General features: G+C 42.4%; 1 protein-coding gene across 1 annotated transcript in view; it reads left to right on the top strand.

The window, feature by feature from the left end:
• The window catches only part of LOC150077269 (uncharacterized), a 114,975-nt gene that overhangs the window by 20,064 nt on the left and 72,895 nt on the right, over nucleotides 1–22,016 (top strand). The gene's annotated exons all lie outside the window — the stretch shown is intronic.

Genomic DNA, 22,016 nt, shown 5'->3' with positions numbered 1-22,016 from the left:
ATTTCTATTTTGTCCTATATGTCCCCTTGATGTGGACACCGATATGTGATGAGGGGACCTACCAGTGATGCTGCTGGACTTCCAGATTAGCATCACTGGGATCCAACTCCCATGACCTAGGTTTCAGGCTATTACCATAGGCATCTGGTGTGTTTGCTGTGCACTGCGACCTGTGGAAACTCTGAAAGGGGGAGAGATTTTGGTAGTTAAGGGGCTTCGCATTAACACACAACTTTGGCCCTTGCTTCGACCAGATGCGTGGTTCTGGGATGGCTCACCCAGGATCACCTACAAGGGTCGACCATGCCAATGCCATGCTCCTATCCAAGTGGCCCCTTGATGTGGGAACCTGTACATGGTGAGGGACTTCCTGGTGACGCTGCTGATCTTCCAGATTAGCATCACTGGGATCTAATGCCCACAGCTTAGGTTCCAGGCTAACATCAATGGAATCTGGCATGTTTGCCGTGCCCTGCAACTTGTGGAAATTTGGAAAGGGGGATCCTGGTGGTTGGGGGGGCCCAGCTTCAACACACCACTTTGTTCCCTGCTTTGACAAGCTGGGTGATTCTGGATCGCCTGGCTAGGATCAATCAGCTAGTGAGTTTGCCTCAAGGGTCAATTGTCAATGTCATGCCCCTACCCTCATGGTCCAAGGGACAGGATTAAGGCTGGCAGTGGTGCAGGTATAGTGTCTAGGTAGCCCTGGCATTCCACTCCCGACGCATTTATTGCTTGCCGAGTAGTGGCCGTCCCTTTTGGTTCCGTGGTGGGTGGGGATCCCGAACACTGAAATTCACTAGTGAGAAGCCCTTAGGAAAAATGTCACCCTTCTTTATCCAGGAAGGGTTGGCAGGCTCTCCTAAATCTGTCAAATGGCTTAAATGCCTCCATTATTGGAGGCATTTAAGAATATCTCCTGTGAGCTAGGTCCATGGGGGGGGGAATGTTGATCCATGTTAGCCCCCACAGGATACTCATCCCATGGTGTCATTGCAGAATGGGATTTTATGAATGTGACTGAAGAGGAAATCTGTTCTGAATTAAAACCCCAAGGAGTGGAAGCTGCGAAATGTATATTTATGTGTAGTGATGGGAAACTCGTTCCCACCAGAAATATCATTTTGATGTTCAATTTACGATCTCCTAATGAGATTAAAGCTAGCTATATTAACTGTCCAGTGTATCAATATGTGTCATCCTTTACAGTACTTTAATAAGTGCCAGAAGTACGGGCACTCGCAAATGGTCTGTCACAGATGCCTTGCAAGCACTCGCTGTGCTGAAAAGGACCATGAAACCTCATCATGTTCAGCACTAAAACCATCATGCATTAACTGCTAAGGAGACCACCCTGCTTATTCATGAGCATGCCAGAAGTGAAAAGAAGAAAAAGATATTCAAAGACTTAAGGCAGAGCTGAACATATATCAGGAGGCAAGAAAAGTAGTGAAACCCTTGAACATAAACAAACCTACCTAGCTCAGAAGGTAGCATTGAGATGTTCTGTTGGAACCCAAATAGAAATTACTATACCACCAAAAGAGTCATTCACTCCTGTACTCCAGCTACCTGTTAAGCTTGAATCCACACAGAGAGATCAATCTGCTGCCACCCCCATATCTGTATCTCCCAGTGCTCCACCAGTAAGGAAAGAAGTGGCTGGAGAAAAGAACAAGAAGCCTGAAATACCTCATAACTCCCAAGAAAACATGGATGTCGAAGAGAAGGTGGTACCAGTCTCGGAACTCTTTGCAGAGGAGGAAATGGACACAGGACAGCATCCATAGTTCCCCAAAAGCGATAAATTGAAGACTGAAAAAAGTAAGCTCTCAGCACTTTGGAAGCCGCCTAATGTAACCACCAAGCCAAAATAATGGCTAAATACCTACAATGGAATTGTCGTGGATTCCGACGAAATACTGATAACATCAAGGCACTCCTGCAAAAGCATGATCCAGTTTGCTTTTTGCTTGCAAAAGACTTACCTAAAGGCAAATTGTCCCACCAATACATAACATCACAACTTTTGATAAGGATGGTCCTGCTCGTTCCAGCTATCCTTGTGAGGAACCAGACCCCATCTCAGCCTTTGCAACTTACAACTGGCATAGAGGCTGTTTCAGTTCACCTTACAGTGGAATTTTTGTTAACCATCTGTTCTATATATTTGCTGCCTGAGACTCACATCCCTCAGAAAGCCCTTTGATGATCTTGTAGTGCAGTTGCCTCCCCACTTTTTTTACTTCTTGGGAATTTTAACCCCTCGACATGGGCACCTGTACGTGGTGAGGGGACCTCCCAGTGACACTGCTGGACTTCCAGACTAGCATCACTGGGATCCAATGCCCACAGCCCAGGTTCCAGGCTTACATCAATGGCATCCGGCGTGTTTGCCGTGCGTTGCGACCCGTGGAAATTCGGAAAGGGGGATCCTGGTGGTTGAGGGGCCCAGCTTCAATACACCACTTTGGCCCCTGCTTCGACAAGACGGGTGGTCCTGGAAGGCCCGGCTAGGATCAATCGGCTAGTAGGCTCGCCTGCGAGGGTCAGTCGTGTCAATGCCATGCCCCTACCCTCATGGTCCGAGGGACAGGATTCAGTCTGGCGGCGGTGCGGGTATAGTGTCTGGGTGGCCCTGGCGTTCCACTCCCGAGCGCATTTATTGCATGCCGGGTAGTGGGCGTCCCTTTGGGCTCCGTGGTATGTGGGGAGCCCGGGCACTGAACCACTTCAAAACTTCATGAATCCTGATAAACATATTCCTTCAGGGGCCCCAACCCGGTCCCTATCTGAAAATATTGACGGAGAGGCAGATAGCATTATTGCTACAAAGAGGCAGCGAACCGAACTACCTTCAGGGCCTGTCCCAAGGTTCTTAATAATGCATTCCACCAACGAAACACCGATTGGTAAAATGTCACCCTTTTTTATACAAAAAGGGTTGGATGGGTTAGCAGGTACACCCAAGTCAGTTAAGAGGCCCCGTTCTGGGGACCTCTTGATTGAAACAAAAAATGACAGGCAGTCTGAACATCTACTCCGAGTAACATCAATCGGAGGAATACCCATAACAGTGACACCACACAGAACACTAAATTCATCGAGAGGTGTCATTTCGGAGTGGGACCTTCTCGACGTCACCGAGGAGGAAATCTGCTCCGAATTAAAACCACAGGGAGTTATTGCCGTCAAGAGAATCACTGCACGAAGGGATGGAAAAATTGTTAAAACCAGGAGTGTTATCCTGACTTTTAACTCTCCCAAACCTCCTGATGAGATTAAAGCTGGCTACATCAACTGTCCAGTGCGTCCATATGTTCCAAACCCTTTACGGTGTTTTAAATGCCAGAAATATGGACATTCTCAAATGGCCTGCCGTGGAGTCCTTGCATGCGCTCGATGTGGTGCAAAGGACCACGAAACAACAGCATGTTCAGCCACGAAACCCACCTGCATTAACTGTGAGGGAGAACATCCAGCCTATTCAAGAGCATGTCAGAGGTGGAAAGAAGAAAAAGAAATTCAACGGCTGAAGGCAGAGCTAAACATATCGTACCAGGAGGCAAGGAAAGCAGTGAAACCTCTCAACATCAAAAAACCTACCTATGCTCAGAAGGTAGCAGGGAGATGTTCGATTGGGACTCAGACGGACATGTCCGCCCCTCCAAAAGAATCATTTACTCCCATCGCACGTTATCTTTTAAGCTCCCAAAAACCTGCACAGAAGGACCAATCAGCTGCCACTCCTATATCGGTACCTCCTAATGCTCCACAAATAACAAAAGCAAATGCAAAAGAAAAGAATAAGAAAGGTGAAATACCACCTAGTACCCAAGAAAACATGGAGGTCGAGCAGAAGGAGGTACAAGAAGACTCAGTTTTGGAGCTCTTTGCTGAGGAGGAAATGGACACTGGACAGCGTCCATACTTCCCCAGGAAGGAGAAAGCCAGAACTGAAAAAGGTAAGCCCTCAGCACCTCGGAAGCCGCCTGATGGACCCACCAAGCCAAAATAATGGCTAAATTCCTACAGTGGAACTGTCGTGGATTCCGGCAAAATACTGATGACATCAAGGCACTCCTGCAAAAGCACAAACCAGCTTGCTTTTGCATACAGGAGACTTATTTAAAGGCAAATGACGACCCCACTATGCATAACATTACCATCATTCGTAAGGATAGAATTGTGGATGGTCCTGCTGACGGAGGAGTCGCAATCCTCATCGGCAACCAGATCCCATTTCAGCCTTTGCAGCTTACAACTAGCATTGAGGCTGTAGCAATTCGCCTTTCAGTGGGGTTCTTATTAACTGTCTGCTCCGTTTATTTGCCACCTGGGATTGACATCCCCCAGAAAGGCCTTGATGATCTTATCATGCAATTGCCTTCCCCTTGTTTAATTCTTGGGGATTTCAATGGACATAATTCTCTGTGGGGTGGTGCTAACATCAATCGAAGGGGGCGAGTCATAGAGCGTATGCTCACTGACAATGACCTCTCCCTCTTAAATGTGGGAACAAACACCTTCTTCCACATGCCTACCCGTACATTCTCTGCCATTGATCTTTCTATCTGCTCCCCTTCTCTCCTTCCTTCACTTACTTGGGAGGTAGAAGAAAATCCATATGGAAGCGATCACTTCCCTGTGATAACAACCCTAACTAGTGGTAGATCCTGTCTGCCATTTAGTTTACCGCGGTGGAAGATTGATCAGGCTGACTGGAATGCCTTTCAATATTTGGCAAACTTTGACATTGCTACAGTCAGTCAGGAGCCAATCAATGAAGCAGTCATGTATGTCACAGAAACGATTGTCCAAGCAGCTGCAATTGCAATCCCAAAATCATCCAGCCGGTTCCCACTATTTCCCAAACCTTGGTGGAATTCAGAATGCACGGCAGCAAGAAAAGCACAAAACAAAGCGTGGGGGATATTCCGCCGATATCCCATGACTGAAAATTTAATATCATTCAAACGTGCACGTGCGAAAGCACATTATGTACGACGTCAGAGCCAAAGGAAATCTTGGATTCGTTTTACATCTTCCATAACTCAGGCTGCTAGCTCAAAAGTAGTCTGGGATAAGATCCGGAAAATGAAGGGAAAATATTCACCATGCCCTTCAGTGATCCTCAAGCACAACGGATGTCCAATTGCAGATCGAACTGCAGTTGCAAATATTTTAGGGGAAACATTTGCAAAATCTCTGCAACAACATCTTTTCCCGCAGAGTTTTTGGCCCTGAAAAAGAAAATTGAGAAAAACCCACCGAACTTCTCTTCAAAAGGGCTTGAATCATATAACAAGCCCTTTTTACAGGAAGAGTTAAATGCAGCACTCTCTTTCACGCATGCAAGTGCTGTGGGGCCCGATGACATCCACTACGAAATGCTAAAACACCTCTCACCACAATCTAAGGATCACCTGTTAATTCTGTTTAACAGAATTTTTATTCACAAACAATTTCCGGATTCCTGGAAAAGGGCTATCGTCCTTTCTTTCCCAAAACCAGGAAAAGACCCTAGCAATCCAAGTAACTATCGTCCTATTGCTCTGACAAGCTGTTTGTGCAAAGTCCTGGAAAGAATGGTTAATGCACGCCTCGTATGGTATTTAGAAACAAATGGTCTGCTTTCCAGGACACAGTGTGGCTTCCGAAGAAATCGATCCACTCTGGATCATTTAATCCGATTGGAAACGTCCATTCGTGATGCTTTTATTAAATCTGAGCATTTGGTAGCAGTTTTCTTTGATATTGAAAAAACGTACGACACAGCCTGGCGATTTGGGATTTTAAAAGACCTCTATAACTTTGGTCTTAGAGGTAACCTTCCTCTTTTTATTAAAAACTTTCTTTCGAATCGCCAGTTTCAAGTCCGTTTAGGATCCACCCTCTCTCGAGTTTTCTCTCAGGAAGAGGGAGTCCCACAAGGATCCGTTCTAAGTGTCACGCTTTTCGCAATCAAAATAAACTCTATCGCAGAACAACTTCCACCCACTGTAAACAATGCCCTCTATGTTGATGACTTTGCTATATTTTGTCACTCATGCAATATGAGGGTCATTGAAAGGCAACTGCAGAAAACCATTGACCATCTTACAGCTTGGTCTTTGGCTAATGGGTTCAGATTTTCATCACAGAAGACTGTTTGTGTACACTTCTGTCACAAACGTAATCTTCATCCTGACCCAGAATTAAGGCTTGGGCAAAATAACATCCCAGTTGTAGCAGAATTCAAATTCCTTGGACTTATTTTCGACAAAAAGCTGACATTTTTACAACATATTCGTCAGCTGAGGACAAGATGTGTCAAAGGGCTTAACATCCTTCGTGCCCTTTCGTCAACCTCATGGGGCGCAGATCGTGCTACCCTTCTTCGTCTCTACCGGGCACTTGTCCGTTCCAAACTCGACTATGGGTCTCAGGTCTATGGTTCTGCTAGAGATAGTGCACTTCGGTGGTTAGATCCAATCCACCATCAAGCCATCCGGCCAGCCACTGGAGCATTTCGCACATCTCCTGTTCAAAGCCTTTACGTTGAAGGAAATGAACCATCTCTGTCTCTTCGACGTAAGCAGTTGTCCTTACAGTATGCCTTCAAATTAAAATCCCTGCCCAATCATCCCACGTGGCCATCCGTTTTTGAGCCGCGCTGGGAAAACCTCTACAACACCCGTCGGACTGCCAACAAACCTTTTGGTATTCGCATTCAAGGGCTGCTGAATGAGCTAAACTTGACGGTAGACAACGTTGCCCAGTCACCAAGGCAATTCTTTCCACCCTGGCATGCTTATTTTCCAACTTGCGACTTCTCCCTTAAGATCTGGGAGAAGGCTACTACACCGCCATCTGTCTGCCAGCAACTCTTTGCATTACATGCAGACAGCAGTATTCTGACTTTCTGCCAATTTATACAGATGGCTCAAAGTTAGAATGTCATGTGGGATCTGCTGTTGTGTTCCCTCACAAAACATTATCCTATAAGATCCCACAAGAAACTAGCATATATACTGCAGAGTTGCACGCAATACAATCAGCCCTAGATCACATTAAAAATCGCAACTACCAGAGGTATATGATCTATTGTGATTCATTGAGCGTATTACAGGCTCTAGTATCGGTGAGGTATAACCCTCATCCGATCCTGTCCCGGATCCGGAAGATTCTTTTTTCTCTCGTGGAATTAGAATTTGATATTTGCTTTTGCTGGATCCCAAGCCACATTGGGATCCGGGGAAATGAATTAGCTGACACCGCTGCCAAATCAGCCATTTCCCTGGATAATTATTGCCTGTCAGTCCCCTATACAGACTACAGGCAAATAATACGTTCTAAACTACTTTCCCAATGGCAAGATTCTTGGCACGGACAGGCCACAAATAAATTACATCGCATTAAGCCTGTAATTACGCAATGGCAGTCCAGTCTACGCAGGTTCCGAAGAGAGGAAGTTGTTCTTGCTCGGCTCCGCATAGGTCATAGTCATCTAACACATTCCTATTTGCTGAGGGCGGATGACCCACCTATGTGCGAGATGTGTAATGTTATTTTAACCGTCAGTCATCTTTTTATAGAATGTCCTGTTTTTATTGAAGCACGACGCTTGTGTTTTACTGATTTTAATAATTTGACTGAGCCATTTACACTCAGTCAGATAATAGGTGACAGAGACAATATGTCTCACGTTTTTAACTTTTTACAATTTATTAATGTTTATACAAAGATCTAAGTTTTATGCTTTTACTTTTATACCTTTTTAATATAATAATTAATTGTTTGACGTGGTAGCCTTTGCTACCAAAATGTTTAATAACATTTTAAATTTGTCTTGGCGCATTATGGCCTTAGCTGCCAATGCGCCATTAAAAACCAAACCAACCAACCAACCAACTTGGGAATTTTAATGAACACAGTGCCCTGTGGGGTAGTGCTAGTATCAATGGAAGGGTCATAGAGCATACGCTCAGTGACAATGACCACTCCCTCCTAAATCTGGGTACAAAAAGGTTTTTGTTCCCAGATTCTGCTCCCCTTCTCTCTTCCCTTCAGTTACTTGAGAGATGAAAGAAAACCCATACGGAAGTGATCACTTCCCCATGATAATTATTAGGTGCCATGTGGTGCAATCCCGTGTTTTCCTGTTAGGTTACCACAGTGGAAGATCGATCAGGCTGACTGGAATGCCCTTCAGCGTTAGGCAAATTTTGATGTTACTGCAGGCAGTCAGGAGCCTTTCAATGATGCAGTTATGTACATTACAGAAAATATCGTCCAAGCAGCTGCAATTACAGTTCCGAAAACATTGACGTGGTTTCCAATAAGTGTGATGGAATGCAGATTGCACTACAGCAAAAAAGACTCAAAACAAAACAAAAAATATGGGGGATATTCTGAAAAAGTTACCACTGTCAACTTTATAGCTTTTAAATGTTCACGAGCCAAAGCATGTTACAGCCACCATAAGAGTCAAAAAGAATTGTGGATCCATTTCACATCATCAATTACCCAGTCCACTAGTACTAAGGTGGTCTGGGATAAAATGTGGAAAATGAAGGGAAAATATACATATTATCCTTCCTCAATCCTAGCGTATAATGGATGCACTATTGCAGACCAAACTGGAATAGCTAATTCTCTTGGGGAAACATTTTCTAACATCTCTGCGACATATTTCTATTCCCCAGAGTTCAGTCCTCAAACAAAAACGTAAAAAAAGAGGCACTTAATTTCACATCAAAGGGCCTTCATCCTTACAACGGTCCATCCATTATACAGGAACTTAAAAGAGCTCTCACTCTTTCTAAAACAAGTACTGTTGGATCAGATGGCATCCATTATGAAATGATTAAGAGCATCTTTCACTCACCAAAATCTAAGTATCATCTGATTGTTCTATATAACAGAATCTTTATCAAAGAGCAGCTTCAGGATGCCTGGCACAAGGCAATGGATCTTGCCTTTGCAAAGTCAGGAAAGGATCCTAAAATCCTTACTAATTATCGTTCTATGGCTCTGACTAGCTGTCTGTGCGAAATCCTAGAGAGAATGTTTAATATGGTATTTATAATCAAATGACTTTCTCTCTAGCATCCAGAACGGCTTCCGAAGGAACCGGTCCACTCTGGACTATCTTATTAGACTGGAAACATCCATCCGAGATGCTTTCCTAAAATGTATGTGTTTATATTTTTTGATATGGAGAAAGTGTATGACACAACTTGGAGATTTGGCATCTTAAAAGATCTGTATACTGTTGCCCTTAGAGGCAGCTTCCCTTGTTCGTTAAAAACGTTTTAGCCAGTCGATCTTTCCAAGTTTGTTTGGGATTTTCACTCTCTCATCCATTTAGCTAAGACGAGGGAGTGCAACAAGGATCAGTATTAATTGTCACATTTTTCGGCATAAAAGTAAATGCCATCGCAGAGCAACTTCCCCAACTGTAAACAGCACTCTCTATGTTGATGACTTGAGCATATTCTCTCAGTCATGCAATATGAGGATTATTGAAAGACAACTGCAACAAGCCTTTGATCACCTTAATTCCTGGCACTTGCAAATGGATTCAGGTTCTTGCTGCAGAAGACCATTTGTGGAGATTTTTGTTGTAAGTGGAATCTTCATCCTGAACCTGAATTGAGGCTGGGTAAAAATGTTATTCCAGTAGTGCAAGACACAAAATTCTTGGGACTTGTATTTGATAAAAAGTTGACCTTTTTGGACAACATCCATCGACTCTGTACAAATGTACGATAGGCCTGAATATTCTTCGTGCTCTCTACTCTACATCTTGGGGTGCAGATCGAGTGTACTTTGATGGCTGGACCCTATCCATCATCAGGCTCTCTATATCACTACTGGAGTATATAGAACATCTCCTGTCCAGAGCCAATATGTTGAGTCAGAAAGTCAGATACTCCATCGTCTGTCTACTTGCAGCTCTATTCAGCATACCAAGCTGAACATTCTGACTTTGTACCAGTTTACACAGACGGAGACTTTTTGAAGTTGGAATCATATGTAGAATCTGCTGCTGTAGTTTGAATTATATATAGAATCTGATGTAGTGGTGTCTTTATAGACGCCACTATATCAGAGCAGATTTTCCCTGAATGCAGCATATTTACTGCAGAGCTGTACTCTATAGAATTAGCCTTGGATCACATTAGCAAATGCCAGTACCAACATTTTATTTTATATTCTGATTCTTTGAGTGTCTTACAGGCTTTGCTCTTTGAGTTCCCGGCCCTCACCCAGTTCTGTCTCAAGTTCGGCAGATGGTCCATTCTCTCCATGAACGTGAATACGATATCTGCTTCTGCTGGATGCCCAGCCACATTGGGATTAGGAGAAACGATTTGGTTGACATCGCAGCCAAATCTGCAATTTCCCCTAATAACACTAGGCAATATTTTTTGTCACACCTGCACAATGAAGGAAATATGTGATTCTATAGAAAATAAATGCTGTGATTTTGAAAATCACCATTAAAAGTCTCTATCACGTCTGTATCAAAAGATGTACCAGCATTTAATGTTAAAATAGGGGGATATATAACGAGTTGTGGGCCATGCTCTCATACTCTTGAGAGGCTGTTTATGTTTGGAGGATGAATTTACAACCCTGATAACATGTCACAATCAGTTAATACTTGGAAAATCTTGGCATAGCCTGCAACAAAAATCTTCACCAAAAACTCAGTGTGCTCTCTTCAAATTGTAAATTGTTGCATCAGAATTTGAAACTAAGAACCATAGGTAGAAGTCTGATTATGTTTATCACAAGAAAACCAAGGCTAGAATTGATTGCTAAAATGAAGAGAATTAGCTTATATCTGTTAAAATAAATAAGTATGAGTCAATAAATCAGTATAAATCAATAAATCATATCTCAACAGTATGACAGATCCTTGAAAAATGGCAATCAAAAGGAAAAAAAATCTTTGATTTTCATTGACCTTGAAAAGGCATATTACAGTGTTCCAAGAAAACTCTTATGGGAAGCACTGAAAGAGGCAAATATTGATGACAACTGATTAACATTATTTAAGGCAATCTAAAGGAATAATAGATGCAGAATTAAAGTGGGATCAGCTTTGTCACCTGAATTTCACACTTCAAAAGGCTTATTACAAGGTTGTTGCATGTCACCAACACTTTTCAAAATTTATATCGACATCTGCCTAAGATCCTGGTCAAAAAAATGTAATAAAATGGGATTGCCGATTAATAAGAACACCTATATTCACAATTTACTTTTTGCAGATGATCAAGGTGGTGATAGCACAAGACTTAGAAGATGCAAAGTATGTATGTCATCAATTGTTTGAGGAATATAAACAATGGGGTCTAAAAATCAATTTTAGCAAGACTGAAATGTTGTCTTCAGGGCCAGGACACGTTCTAAATATTCAGGTTTTAAAATCAAACAAGTCGATAAATTCAAATATTTGGGATCAATCTTACAAAGTGATGGATCATCCCAAGCAGAGAATTACAGACGGCAGAAAGGCTATCGGCATGTTAAACTCTGTTCTGTGGAGCAAAAATATCCTAAATAAAACAAAGAAACTTAAAATTTCAAACGATTGTACAAAGTCTTCTATTGTATGGATCGGAAACCTGGACATTGAATAGGTGAGCGGAAAACAAATTGCTCTCCACAGAAATGGATTTTTGGAGACGCCCAACAGGAACTTCTAGAAGAGACAGAAAACGGAATGAAGACATAAGGGAAAAAATGGAAGTGAAAAAGACTATTATTGACACCATCAAAGAAAAGCATCTAATATGGTATGGACATGTAAAATGGATGCAAGAAAACAGATAACCAAAGGCTATCCTGGAATGGATACTTCCTGGAAGAAGGAGAAGAGGAAGACCTAGGAGGACATGGATGGATGGAGTACGGGAATGCATGACAGCCCGAAGCTTAACTGACCAAGACACCTTGAACTGCACTTTATGGCGGGAAAAAATTCCTAACAAGAAATAACTTGTAGGCTGAGGAAACCCACTGTAAATGGAAACACTCCTCTTGAAGAAGATAAATCAGTATGCCATACATTACTGGCTAGATTATGCAAAATTAGCATATTTTGGTAAAATGTAACTCCCTCTATATTTAATAACTGCGACACGGAACTATCATGGTGATTTTCGAAATCTACACATAAAAATTGGTTAAAAACAGCATTTAAGTCCTTGGAGGTAACATCCTGTTGGTTAATAGTATATTTGCCTGTAGTCTGTATAGATTGCAGGCAAATGATACACCAAAAGTTACACTCCTAATGGCAGGATTCATGGAATAGACAGACTACGAATAAATGGCATCGTATAAAGCCTGTAATTGAACATGGGCTAGCCGGGTGAGTAAAGTGCCTGCCTGGCAACCCAAAGGTTGCGGGTTCGAATCCTGCCTCGGGCTTGGATATCACGATGATGCCGCACTATCCGGTTGGATCTCATGGCCACAATACACAAATGAAGCAGGAAAAAATGGGTTCCTTCGTGTATTGATCACATCATACGATAAAAAAAGAAATTGAACATGGCAGTCTATTCTGTGCAGGAATCATAAAGAGGAAGTTGTTCTTGCCCGGACCCACATATGACATATTTTTATATGCTGAGGGCTCATGAGTCTCATATGTGTGAGTCCCGTGACACAGTTTTATCCCTAAGACATTTTAATCGAGTGCTCAGATTTTAATGATATGGCATTAGTTGAGGCATATGATACAAGAAAGCAAGTGGAAGTTTAAAGCTTGTGGAAGTTTATAGGTTGAATAAATTTAAGGAGGAACTGGACAGGCATTTGGAGGGAATGGTGTGATTTTTTTTTTTTTTAGCTGATGCTGCATAAGCTCATACACTTGCTTTCTTGCATCACATGCCACCACTACTACTACTACTACCTCTTTAACCAGTGACTCCATTATTTTCTCTGGAACAGAAGTTAAACTAGCAGGCCTATAATTATTTGTAAAATCCTTTGTACCCTCTTTGTGAATTAGGGATACATTTGCATATCTCCAATCCATGGGGACCTTCCCTCAATCTAAAGATGCTCTCATAATTATGGCTAAGGGCTTGCTAACTTCCTCTCTGCCTCCTTCAATATAACTTCAATATATTGATGATGGTATATATCAAGCTTAATGTCCAAGTCTGCAGACAATATGAAGGTTGGCAATGTTGTTAAGGACACTAATGACAGTACGCTGCTGCAGCAGGATCTAGAAAAGTTGAGCATATGGGCTGAGAAGTGGCAAATGAAGTTTAACATTGACAAATGTAAAATACTACATATGGGAAGCAGTAACCCCAGAGTAACGTATCAACTCTGTGGTACTACACTGACAGTGGTAGAGAATGAAAAGGACCTGGGGGTAATTGTGCAGGCAGATATGAAGTTTTCTGAGGAGTGCAGATGGTCTGGAAGAGTAGCTCATGGCGTCTTGTCAATGATATACGGGAATTTTTCTAGCAGGGATAAGGAGGTGGTTATCCCCTTGTATAAGGCAATGGTCAGGCCACACCTTGAGTACAGTATACAGGTCTGGAGATCTCATTTTAAGAAGGATGTAGAGCTGTTGGAATGAGTACAGAGAAGGGCAACAAGATTGGTGAGAGAGGAACAAAGGCTTAACTTCTGCAAATTGCAGCTTCTTGAGACTAGGAACCTGTGAATGATCTGATTGAGGTGTATAAGGCCTTGAATGGTTTGAGCAGGCTCAATGCTGAAGGGATTCTTCCTCTTGCTCAGAATAATCACCTGAGAGGGCAAAAATTCAAATTGAGGAAAGACAGATGTAGGATAGATGTGCGGAAGTTTGCCTTTAGTCAACAGGTAGTTGGTTGGTAGAACAGACTTTCGTCCTTTGTTGTGGAAGTTGATAGCCTAAATAAATTTAAGGCTGTGCTGGACAGGTATTTGGAACAAACGGAGGGGTGAAATGGGAGCGTTTTTTTTTTTGGCTGATGCTGCATAAGCTTGCAGCATCAACCAAATGGCCTTGTTACTGCTTCAGAAGATCTCTTTCAGCACAATACTCAACTTCACACTGGACTCAACCAATAATTGGAAACAAGAAAAGAAAATAATGTATGCTCACCTCATTCAAATTCACCAAGATGACTGGAATACCACCCCTAAAGGTTGGTTACAAAGAGATTCATTCTTGAAGTCACCATGACCTTTTGCTGCCACCTGCTTGGTTTTCACCAGGTCTCTATGCCACTTATCTTCTCACAGGACATGGCTCATTAAACCAGAAGCTTGCTGACCTGGGCCTCACCAACAGTCCATCTTGTGTTTGTGGTGCCCCCCCCCAAGGATTGGGGAGCACATGCTATACCACTGTGAAAATTATCATCTGTTCAGAAGCGTGATGTTGGCAAACCTCCACTCCCCACGTGAAGAACATTTTTTCGTCATAGATGAAGAGCACTACAAAGAGCTCTCCTCATTTGCACAGGCAGCCTTCACACACAGAAGGTCTTCTCTCTAGAAACTGAAACGTTAAAGAAAAACAACTGCAACACATGCCAACATCGTCCAACCTCAAGGGTCCCACTACAATCTAAGCCTCTGCCACCTTACCAACAGACTTGCGCCTGCCTTCTGGTAAACCAGAAATAAGAACTGTGCAGGCATCCTCTTCAGGGCACGGAATCTGTCAGCCTGTGTAGGTTTCCTTGCACCTGTATTTCCCAGTTTGGTCAGGTGCAGCTGACATCTGGGATGCCAATCTGGTGCTCACCTTTGCAGATCTCTCTTGTTCTGCAAGCTGTTTTCTTTCCCTGGCCTTTGGTGGGCTCCCAGACGACCAGGGGTTTATTCCTACTTCTCCCCACTTCTTCTTTCCACTGGAGGATACCTTTTTATAATCCTATACAGCTGTGACAGATTAAGTTAAGGTATGGGCTAGCAGGGCCATTGCCTGGGGTGCCATTCTTTAAGGGGCATCAAAAAAAAAAAAAAACAATGAGGCAAAAAATATATATCCTTAGTAAAGGAGCACTGAAAAATCTTTCTGCCTGAGGCACAAAAATACTGTGGCCCATCCCTGCTACACAGTGGAGACTTTATTGGCTCATCAAAGAGGCTCTTCGATGTGAGCACCTGTACTTGGTCAGAGGACTCCCAGTGACACTGCTGGTCGTCCAGATTAGCATCACTGGGATCTAATGCCCGCAGCCTAGATTCCAGGCTTACACCATAGGAATCCAACGTGTTTGCCCTGTGCTGCAACCCATGGAAACTCGGAAAGGATCCTAGGGCTGGGCCCCCTCAACCACCAGGGGATCCTGGTGGTTGAGGGGCCCAGCTTCAACACACCACTTTGGCCCCTGCTTCTAGAAGACAGGTAGCCCCGGATGGCTCGGCCAGGATCAATCGGCTAGTAGGTTCGCCTGCAAGGGTCAACCGCATCGATGTCATTCCCCTACCCTCATGGTCCAGGGACAGGATTCAGGCTGGTGGCAGCGCGGGTATAGCGTCTGTGTAGTCCTGGCTTCCCACTCCTGAGTGCATTTATTGCTTGCCGGGTAGTGGTCGTCCCTTTGGGCTCCGTGGTGGGTGAGGATCCCAGTCACTGAACAAAACTAAAAACCTCATGAATCCTGATACTCTTTTCTTCTGAGACTGCAACACGGTCCCTACCAGAAGTCAATGACATAGATGCAGACACACCACTTCAGCAAAGAGGCCCAGAACTGAAACAATATCAGGTCCTACACCAAGATACCTGATAATCCACTCTACCGGAGAAAAACCAATAGGAAAAATGTCCCTCTGCTTCTTCTGTCACCCAGAAGGGTTTGGAAGGGTTGGCAGGCTCACTTAAATTAGTAAAATGGCTATGTTCTGGGGATATCCTCATTGAAACAAAGGGTGACAAACACTCTGAACAACTCCTCAGAGCAATAGCCATTGGGGAAATGCCAATTACTGTAACACCCCATAAGCACTGAACTCATTCCGAGGATGTGATCTCTGAATGGGATCTTCTTGAAGTGTCTGAAGAGGAGATCTGTTCAGAACTAAAATCACACGGAGTGACAGCTGCAAAGTGAATTTTTGAACATAGGGATGGGAATCTAGTCCCGACTAGAAATATCATCCCTACATTTAATACACCTACTTCACCTAATGACATAAAAGCTGGGTATCTGAACTGCATGATACATCCATATGTTCCCAACTCGTTAGGGTGCTTCAGGTGCCAGAAATATGGACATTCACAAATGACTTGCTGCAGTGCTCTTGCTTGTACTCGCTTTGGTTCAAAAGACCACGAAATTACATCATGTAACACCCCATAAGGGTGTTACATGATGTAATTTCTTCAAAACTCACCTGCATTAATTGCCAAGGTGAGCACCCTGCTTACTCTAGAGCATACCGGAGTTGGAAAGAAGAAAAAGAAATAGAAAGAATTAAAAAAGAGTTAAACCTCTCATATCAGGAGGCCAGAAAAGCAGTTAAGCCAGTAAATAGCAATAAGGAAACATATGCTGAAAAGGTTGCCAAGAAATTCTCTATAGATATTCAGCAAACAGAAATGACTGTATCACCAAAAGAGTCATTTACACCTATAGCCCGCTATTTATTGAGTTCACAAAAACCAGTACAGAAAACTCAGTCAACCACCTAGTGCTCCAGCATTACCAAAAGCGAGCGTTATAGTAACAATGCAAAAAACTGAACTGCCCACATCAAGGCAAGAAAAAAATGGATGTTGTTACCAAAAGGTACATGATGACTCAGTTTTGTAACTCTTTGCAGAGGAGGAAATGGTCACAGGACAGCAACCATACTTCCCCAAAAGAGATGAATCCAAGAGTGATAAAAGTAAGCCCTCAGCACCTCGGAAGCCGACTGACGGATCCACCAAGCCCACATAATGGCTAAATTCCTACAGTGGAATTGTTGTGGATTCTGGCAAAATGCAGAATGCACTTCTGCAAAAGCATGAACCATCTTGCCCCCCCGCATCTTACTTCTTGGAGACTTTAATGTTTAAATGGACATAACACCCTGTGGGGTAGTGCTAGCATCAGTGGAAGAGGAGAGCATATGCTCACTGACAATGATCTCTCCCTTCTTAATATGGGAACAAATACCTTTTTCCACACGTCTACCCATATGTTTTCTGCCATTGATCTTTCTATTAGCTTTTTATTTTTGGAGGTGGAGAAGAACCTGTATGGAAGTGATCACTTCCCCATGATAACCACCCTAATTACTGGGAGACCATACCTTCCTACCCCCAGGTGCCAAGCAATTTATTAGTAACTAAGCAATTCCTAGCGATTTATAAAGCGTTCTGAAAAATATACCAGTTTCTTTAATTTTCATCGTTAACTTCCTTTTATTTTTCCGGAACAGCTCTTTATCTCACAATTAGTGAAGACACAGAAAGGAAACTCACCTTTCTTATTTTTTCTCTTATTCTCACTTTTACTAATCTAACTGACACAGTAGCCGCTTAGTCACTAAGTGGCATTGCTCTTGCCTCCACTGGTGGGGCTGGAAACCTGGGAGAAGAAAGTAACACTCTCAGGGCCACAAAGAGGAGATCAAACATTGGGACGTATGTCTCCGTTCATAATTCAGAAAACATTAGCGGGTCTAGTAGGATCTCCCAAGTCGGTTTGATGCCTGAGATCTGGGGACATACTGGAAAAGAAAGTCCCAAACACTCCCAGAAGTTGCTAGCAACAACAATTTTTGAAGGATTACTAGTTGAAGGATGATTTACGATTTTTGAAGGATGCTAGTTGTAACACCACACAACACACTGAATTCTTCCAAAGGAGTGATCTCCAAGTGGGACCTCTTAAACGTATCAGAATAAGAACTCACAGAAGAATTGAGAAGCCAAGGAGTAACAGGAGTGAAGAGAATTAATATCCGAAGGGATGGAAATATAATTCCAACATGAACTCTTATCATAACATTTAATACTCTGAAACCTCCAACAACAGTCAAGCAGGATATCTGAACTGCCAAATATGACAGTACATGCAAAATCCATTGCGATCCATTGTCTGAAATTTGGACATTCACAAATGGCATGCAGAAACTTGGCAACCTGTGCAAAATGTGGTTCTAAAGAACATGAGACTACAGTTTACTTTGCCAACATCTTGAAATGTACAAGCTATAAAGGGAAGCACCCAGCCTACTCAAAAACGTGTGAAAAATTGAAACACGAGAAACTAATTCAGAAATACAAAACAGAACACAACACAACGTACCAAGAAGCAAGGAGAATAATACAGCCATGGCCTACAAACAAACCAACGTATGCACAAGCAGTGATCCAATATAAATCAGTAGAAGTTTAAACCTAAATTTCCATGCTGCCAAAAGAATCACTTACTGGATTAAAGGCACAAAAACAAGAGAAAATAGTGATTGCTATACTCAGCTAGAAACAGTTCACCACCAAGCCATCTGTATTGCTACTGGAGCATTTAGAACATCCCCCGTTCAGAGTTTATATATTGAAGCAGCTGAACCACTTCTGTCATTCCGACAAAAGCAGTTATCATTAAAATCCTTGTCAGACTGCCAACCGGCCTTTTGGAATCGGTGTCCAAGAGCTACTCAGAGAGCTCAACATCATGGTAGACAATGTTACCCAGTCACCAAGGCAACCACTTCCACCCTGCCATGAATTAAGCCTGTATATTGAGGCAACTTTTCCATTAAAAATTGGGGTAAGTCCATAACTCCATCTTCTGTCTACCAGCAACACTACGCTGCCCACCGAGCTGAATATTCCGACTTGCCTGTCTTCACTGATGGCTCTAAGTCGGAGTTGTCTGTTGGATCTGCTGCTATCTTTCCAGATCATTCTATATCTGAAAAGATTCCCCAAGAATGCAGCATATATACAGCTGAGTTGTATGCTATAGAGTTAGCCTTGGACCATATTCAAACCCATAGGTATCAAAGGTGTTTGGTGTACACTGACTCTCTAAGTACACTGTAGGCTTTATCGGGGTTGAGGTATAATACTCATCCATTTGTGACCTGGATTCAGCACACACTACATTCTCTGTCTGAGTGTTCTTTCGACATTTGTTTCTGCTGGATTCCAAGCCACATTGGGATCAGGGGAAATGAACTGGCAGATGCTGCAGTCAGATCACCAGAACTCCACAACACGTATTGCCTGTTAGTCCCCTACACAGACTACAGGCAGCTAATGCATACTAAATTACTCTCCCAATGGCAACAATCTTGGCATGAGCAAGTCACAAACAAGTTGTATCAGATAAGGCCTGTAATCTGACACTGGCAGTCTAGTCTGCGCAGGAATCGCAGAGAGGAAGTTGTTCTAGCTTTCCTCTGCATAGGACACAGTCATCTTACACATGCATTTCTGCTGAGGGCAGATAACTGTCCTATGTGTGAGAACTGTGGCACCATTTTAAGTATTCGTCACATTTTAACCGAATGCCCACGTTTTAGACATGAACGTGATTTATATTTTACCGCCTTTAGTCATCTGGCTGCGCCTTATACACTCAGTCAGATTTTATCCAACAATGACCATGTGTCTTCTGTTTTTAGCTATTTAAAATCGGTAAAAATTTTTACTAGTATTTAAAATTATTTACCTTTTATTGTTATTTCTTTGTTGATATATGTTTTATACCTATGTTATTATATATCTTGACATGGTGGCCTAACTAATTAGGTTACTGAATGCTTAATTTTTTTATATATAACCTGGTTTTGGCGTATTATAGCCTTAGTTGCTAATGCACCAATAAAATCCAAACCAAACCAAATCCTTAGCAGAAAACAAATCAACAGCAATTCATTTCTGTAAAATACGGAAATTACATCTGGATCCTGAAATATATTTAAAAAACAACCAGATTCCTCTTACCAACAATTTTCATTTATTGGGTTTATATCTAGATAATAAACTTAGTTTCTCCAATCATATAGCCTATCTTAAGAACTATCTTTGCTAGCTCCTGGGGTGCCAATAGACACTCTCTCTTACATCTTTATAAAACTTTAATTCGGTCTCGATTAGATTACGGATCACCTGTCTATGACTCTGCAAGAAGCAGCTCCTTGTTATGTCTGAATGCCATTCAACATTGTGCCCTAAGGATAGCCACGGGAGTCTTCAGAACATCTTCAGTTCACAGCCTGTATATTGAGGCAAATGAACCTCCACTGCATCTTAGATGAAAATCCTTGCTATGTAGCTATGCTGCAAAAATTAAAAGTATTCCATCTCATCCCAGCTGGGAATACCTGTTTGACCCTCAGTACATAATGCTATACCGTAATAAACCTAGACTGCAAGAACTAATGGCTAGTTGGAATATTAACTTTCAGCAAATCCTCAAAGACGTTGCTCCTACTGAACAACCCTGGATTGAATCAACACCTCCTTATGATAATTTCTTTCTAAGATGGGGAAAAGGCTCCCTGCCAAACAACAACTTACAGCAACTATGTGAAGCCTACACCTTAGAAAACTCAGAGAAACTACTCATTTATACTGATGGCTCAAAAACAGATGAAGCTGTAGGTGCTGCAGCAATTTATTTTACCTTCTCAATAGCTGTGTCTCTTCCTACAGAATGCAGTATCTATACTGCAGAATTATATGCAATAAAACTGGCCCTAGATAATATAACCAAGCAGCAATTCAAGCAAGCTCTTATATACACACTCCTTAAGTGCAGTCACTGCCATTCAATCTACTATGGCCCTGGGTGCCAAGCGTTCTGTGGCCAAGTGATTATCGTGCATTTCATAAAGCGATCTTTTCAAAGAGCTTTTGTCCTATAGAGATTCTTTTTTGTTCTGATTACTGTTTTCCTCATTTTCTTCTCAAGTAGCTCTTTGACACTACAGGAAGTAGGCAAAGGCCCAGAAAGGAAAGACACCTTTCTGTTTCTTTTTCATATCTCTCTCTAACACAACTAACAGCCGCTTGGTCACCTCGTGACACTGCTCCTGCCTCCCCGTGGTGGGGCCGGTAACCTGGTTGGTAAAGACAAACCCTCAGGGCGAAAAGGAGCCATCATGGGTAAAAATTCTTATCCTCCCTTAGAGCCTACGAGTTCAAGACTTCAAACTTACGCTGACTATGACACCAATCATAACTTAGGTAATGACAATCCAAAGAGACAGAAGACCAATCAGATGGAGCAACCCTGCCCATCATTTTTAATTTTCCACTCACTCACTGGTCAGCCTATGCGCAAACTGTCTCCCTTTGTTATGCAAAAACATCTGGAAGGTATTGCTGGATCTACTAAGACTGTTAAAAGACTCCAGTCAGGAGACTTATTAGTGGAAACTATGAACCACAGGCATTCAGAGAAGCTTTTACAGCTTACAAACTTTGCTGGCATTCCAGCAAAAATATCTCCTCATGCAACCCTAAATTCATCTGAGGGTGTCATATCCAGTTGGGACCTTTTAAATGTCATCAAGGAGGAAATAACCCAAGTACTGCAGGGACAAAATTTAATTCAAGCAAAGCGTATAATGACTAAAAAAGATAACCAACTTATACTAACCAGAAATATTATTCTCACCTTTAATACACCCAACTTGCCCTCCTCTGTAAAAGCAGATTATTTACTTTGCTGGATCCGCCCCTATATTCCCAATCCTTTACGATGCTACAAATGCCAAAAGTATGGCCACTCAAAAACTGTATGCAGAGGAGTTCCTGTCTGCCCTAACTGTGGTTCCTCAGATCACATACAAAGTGACTGTACGACTACAAAAATGACCTGCCCAAATTGCAAAGGAGATCATCCTGCATATTCCAAGACATGTGAAAAATGGAAAACTGAGAAAACAATAGTAAAATACAAGGTTGAGAACAAAGTAAGTTATCAAGAAGTGAGAAAACTAGTTGCACCTCCTATAAACAAAAATGTAACCTATGCCAATGCCGTCAAAAAGTATCAAACAGTCTCCACTCAAACCGATGTGACAGTTCCCACTAATAA

The sequence above is a fragment of the Mastigoproctus giganteus genome, chromosome 12 (genome assembly GCF_048544385.1).
Source record: "Mastigoproctus giganteus isolate SK-2022 chromosome 12, ASM4854438v1, whole genome shotgun sequence".
In the NCBI taxonomy this organism is placed as follows: domain Eukaryota; kingdom Metazoa; phylum Arthropoda; class Arachnida; order Uropygi; family Thelyphonidae; genus Mastigoproctus; species Mastigoproctus giganteus.
The sequence above is the reverse complement of the archived record's forward strand: the minus strand, read 5'-3'. Positions and strand labels throughout refer to the sequence as shown.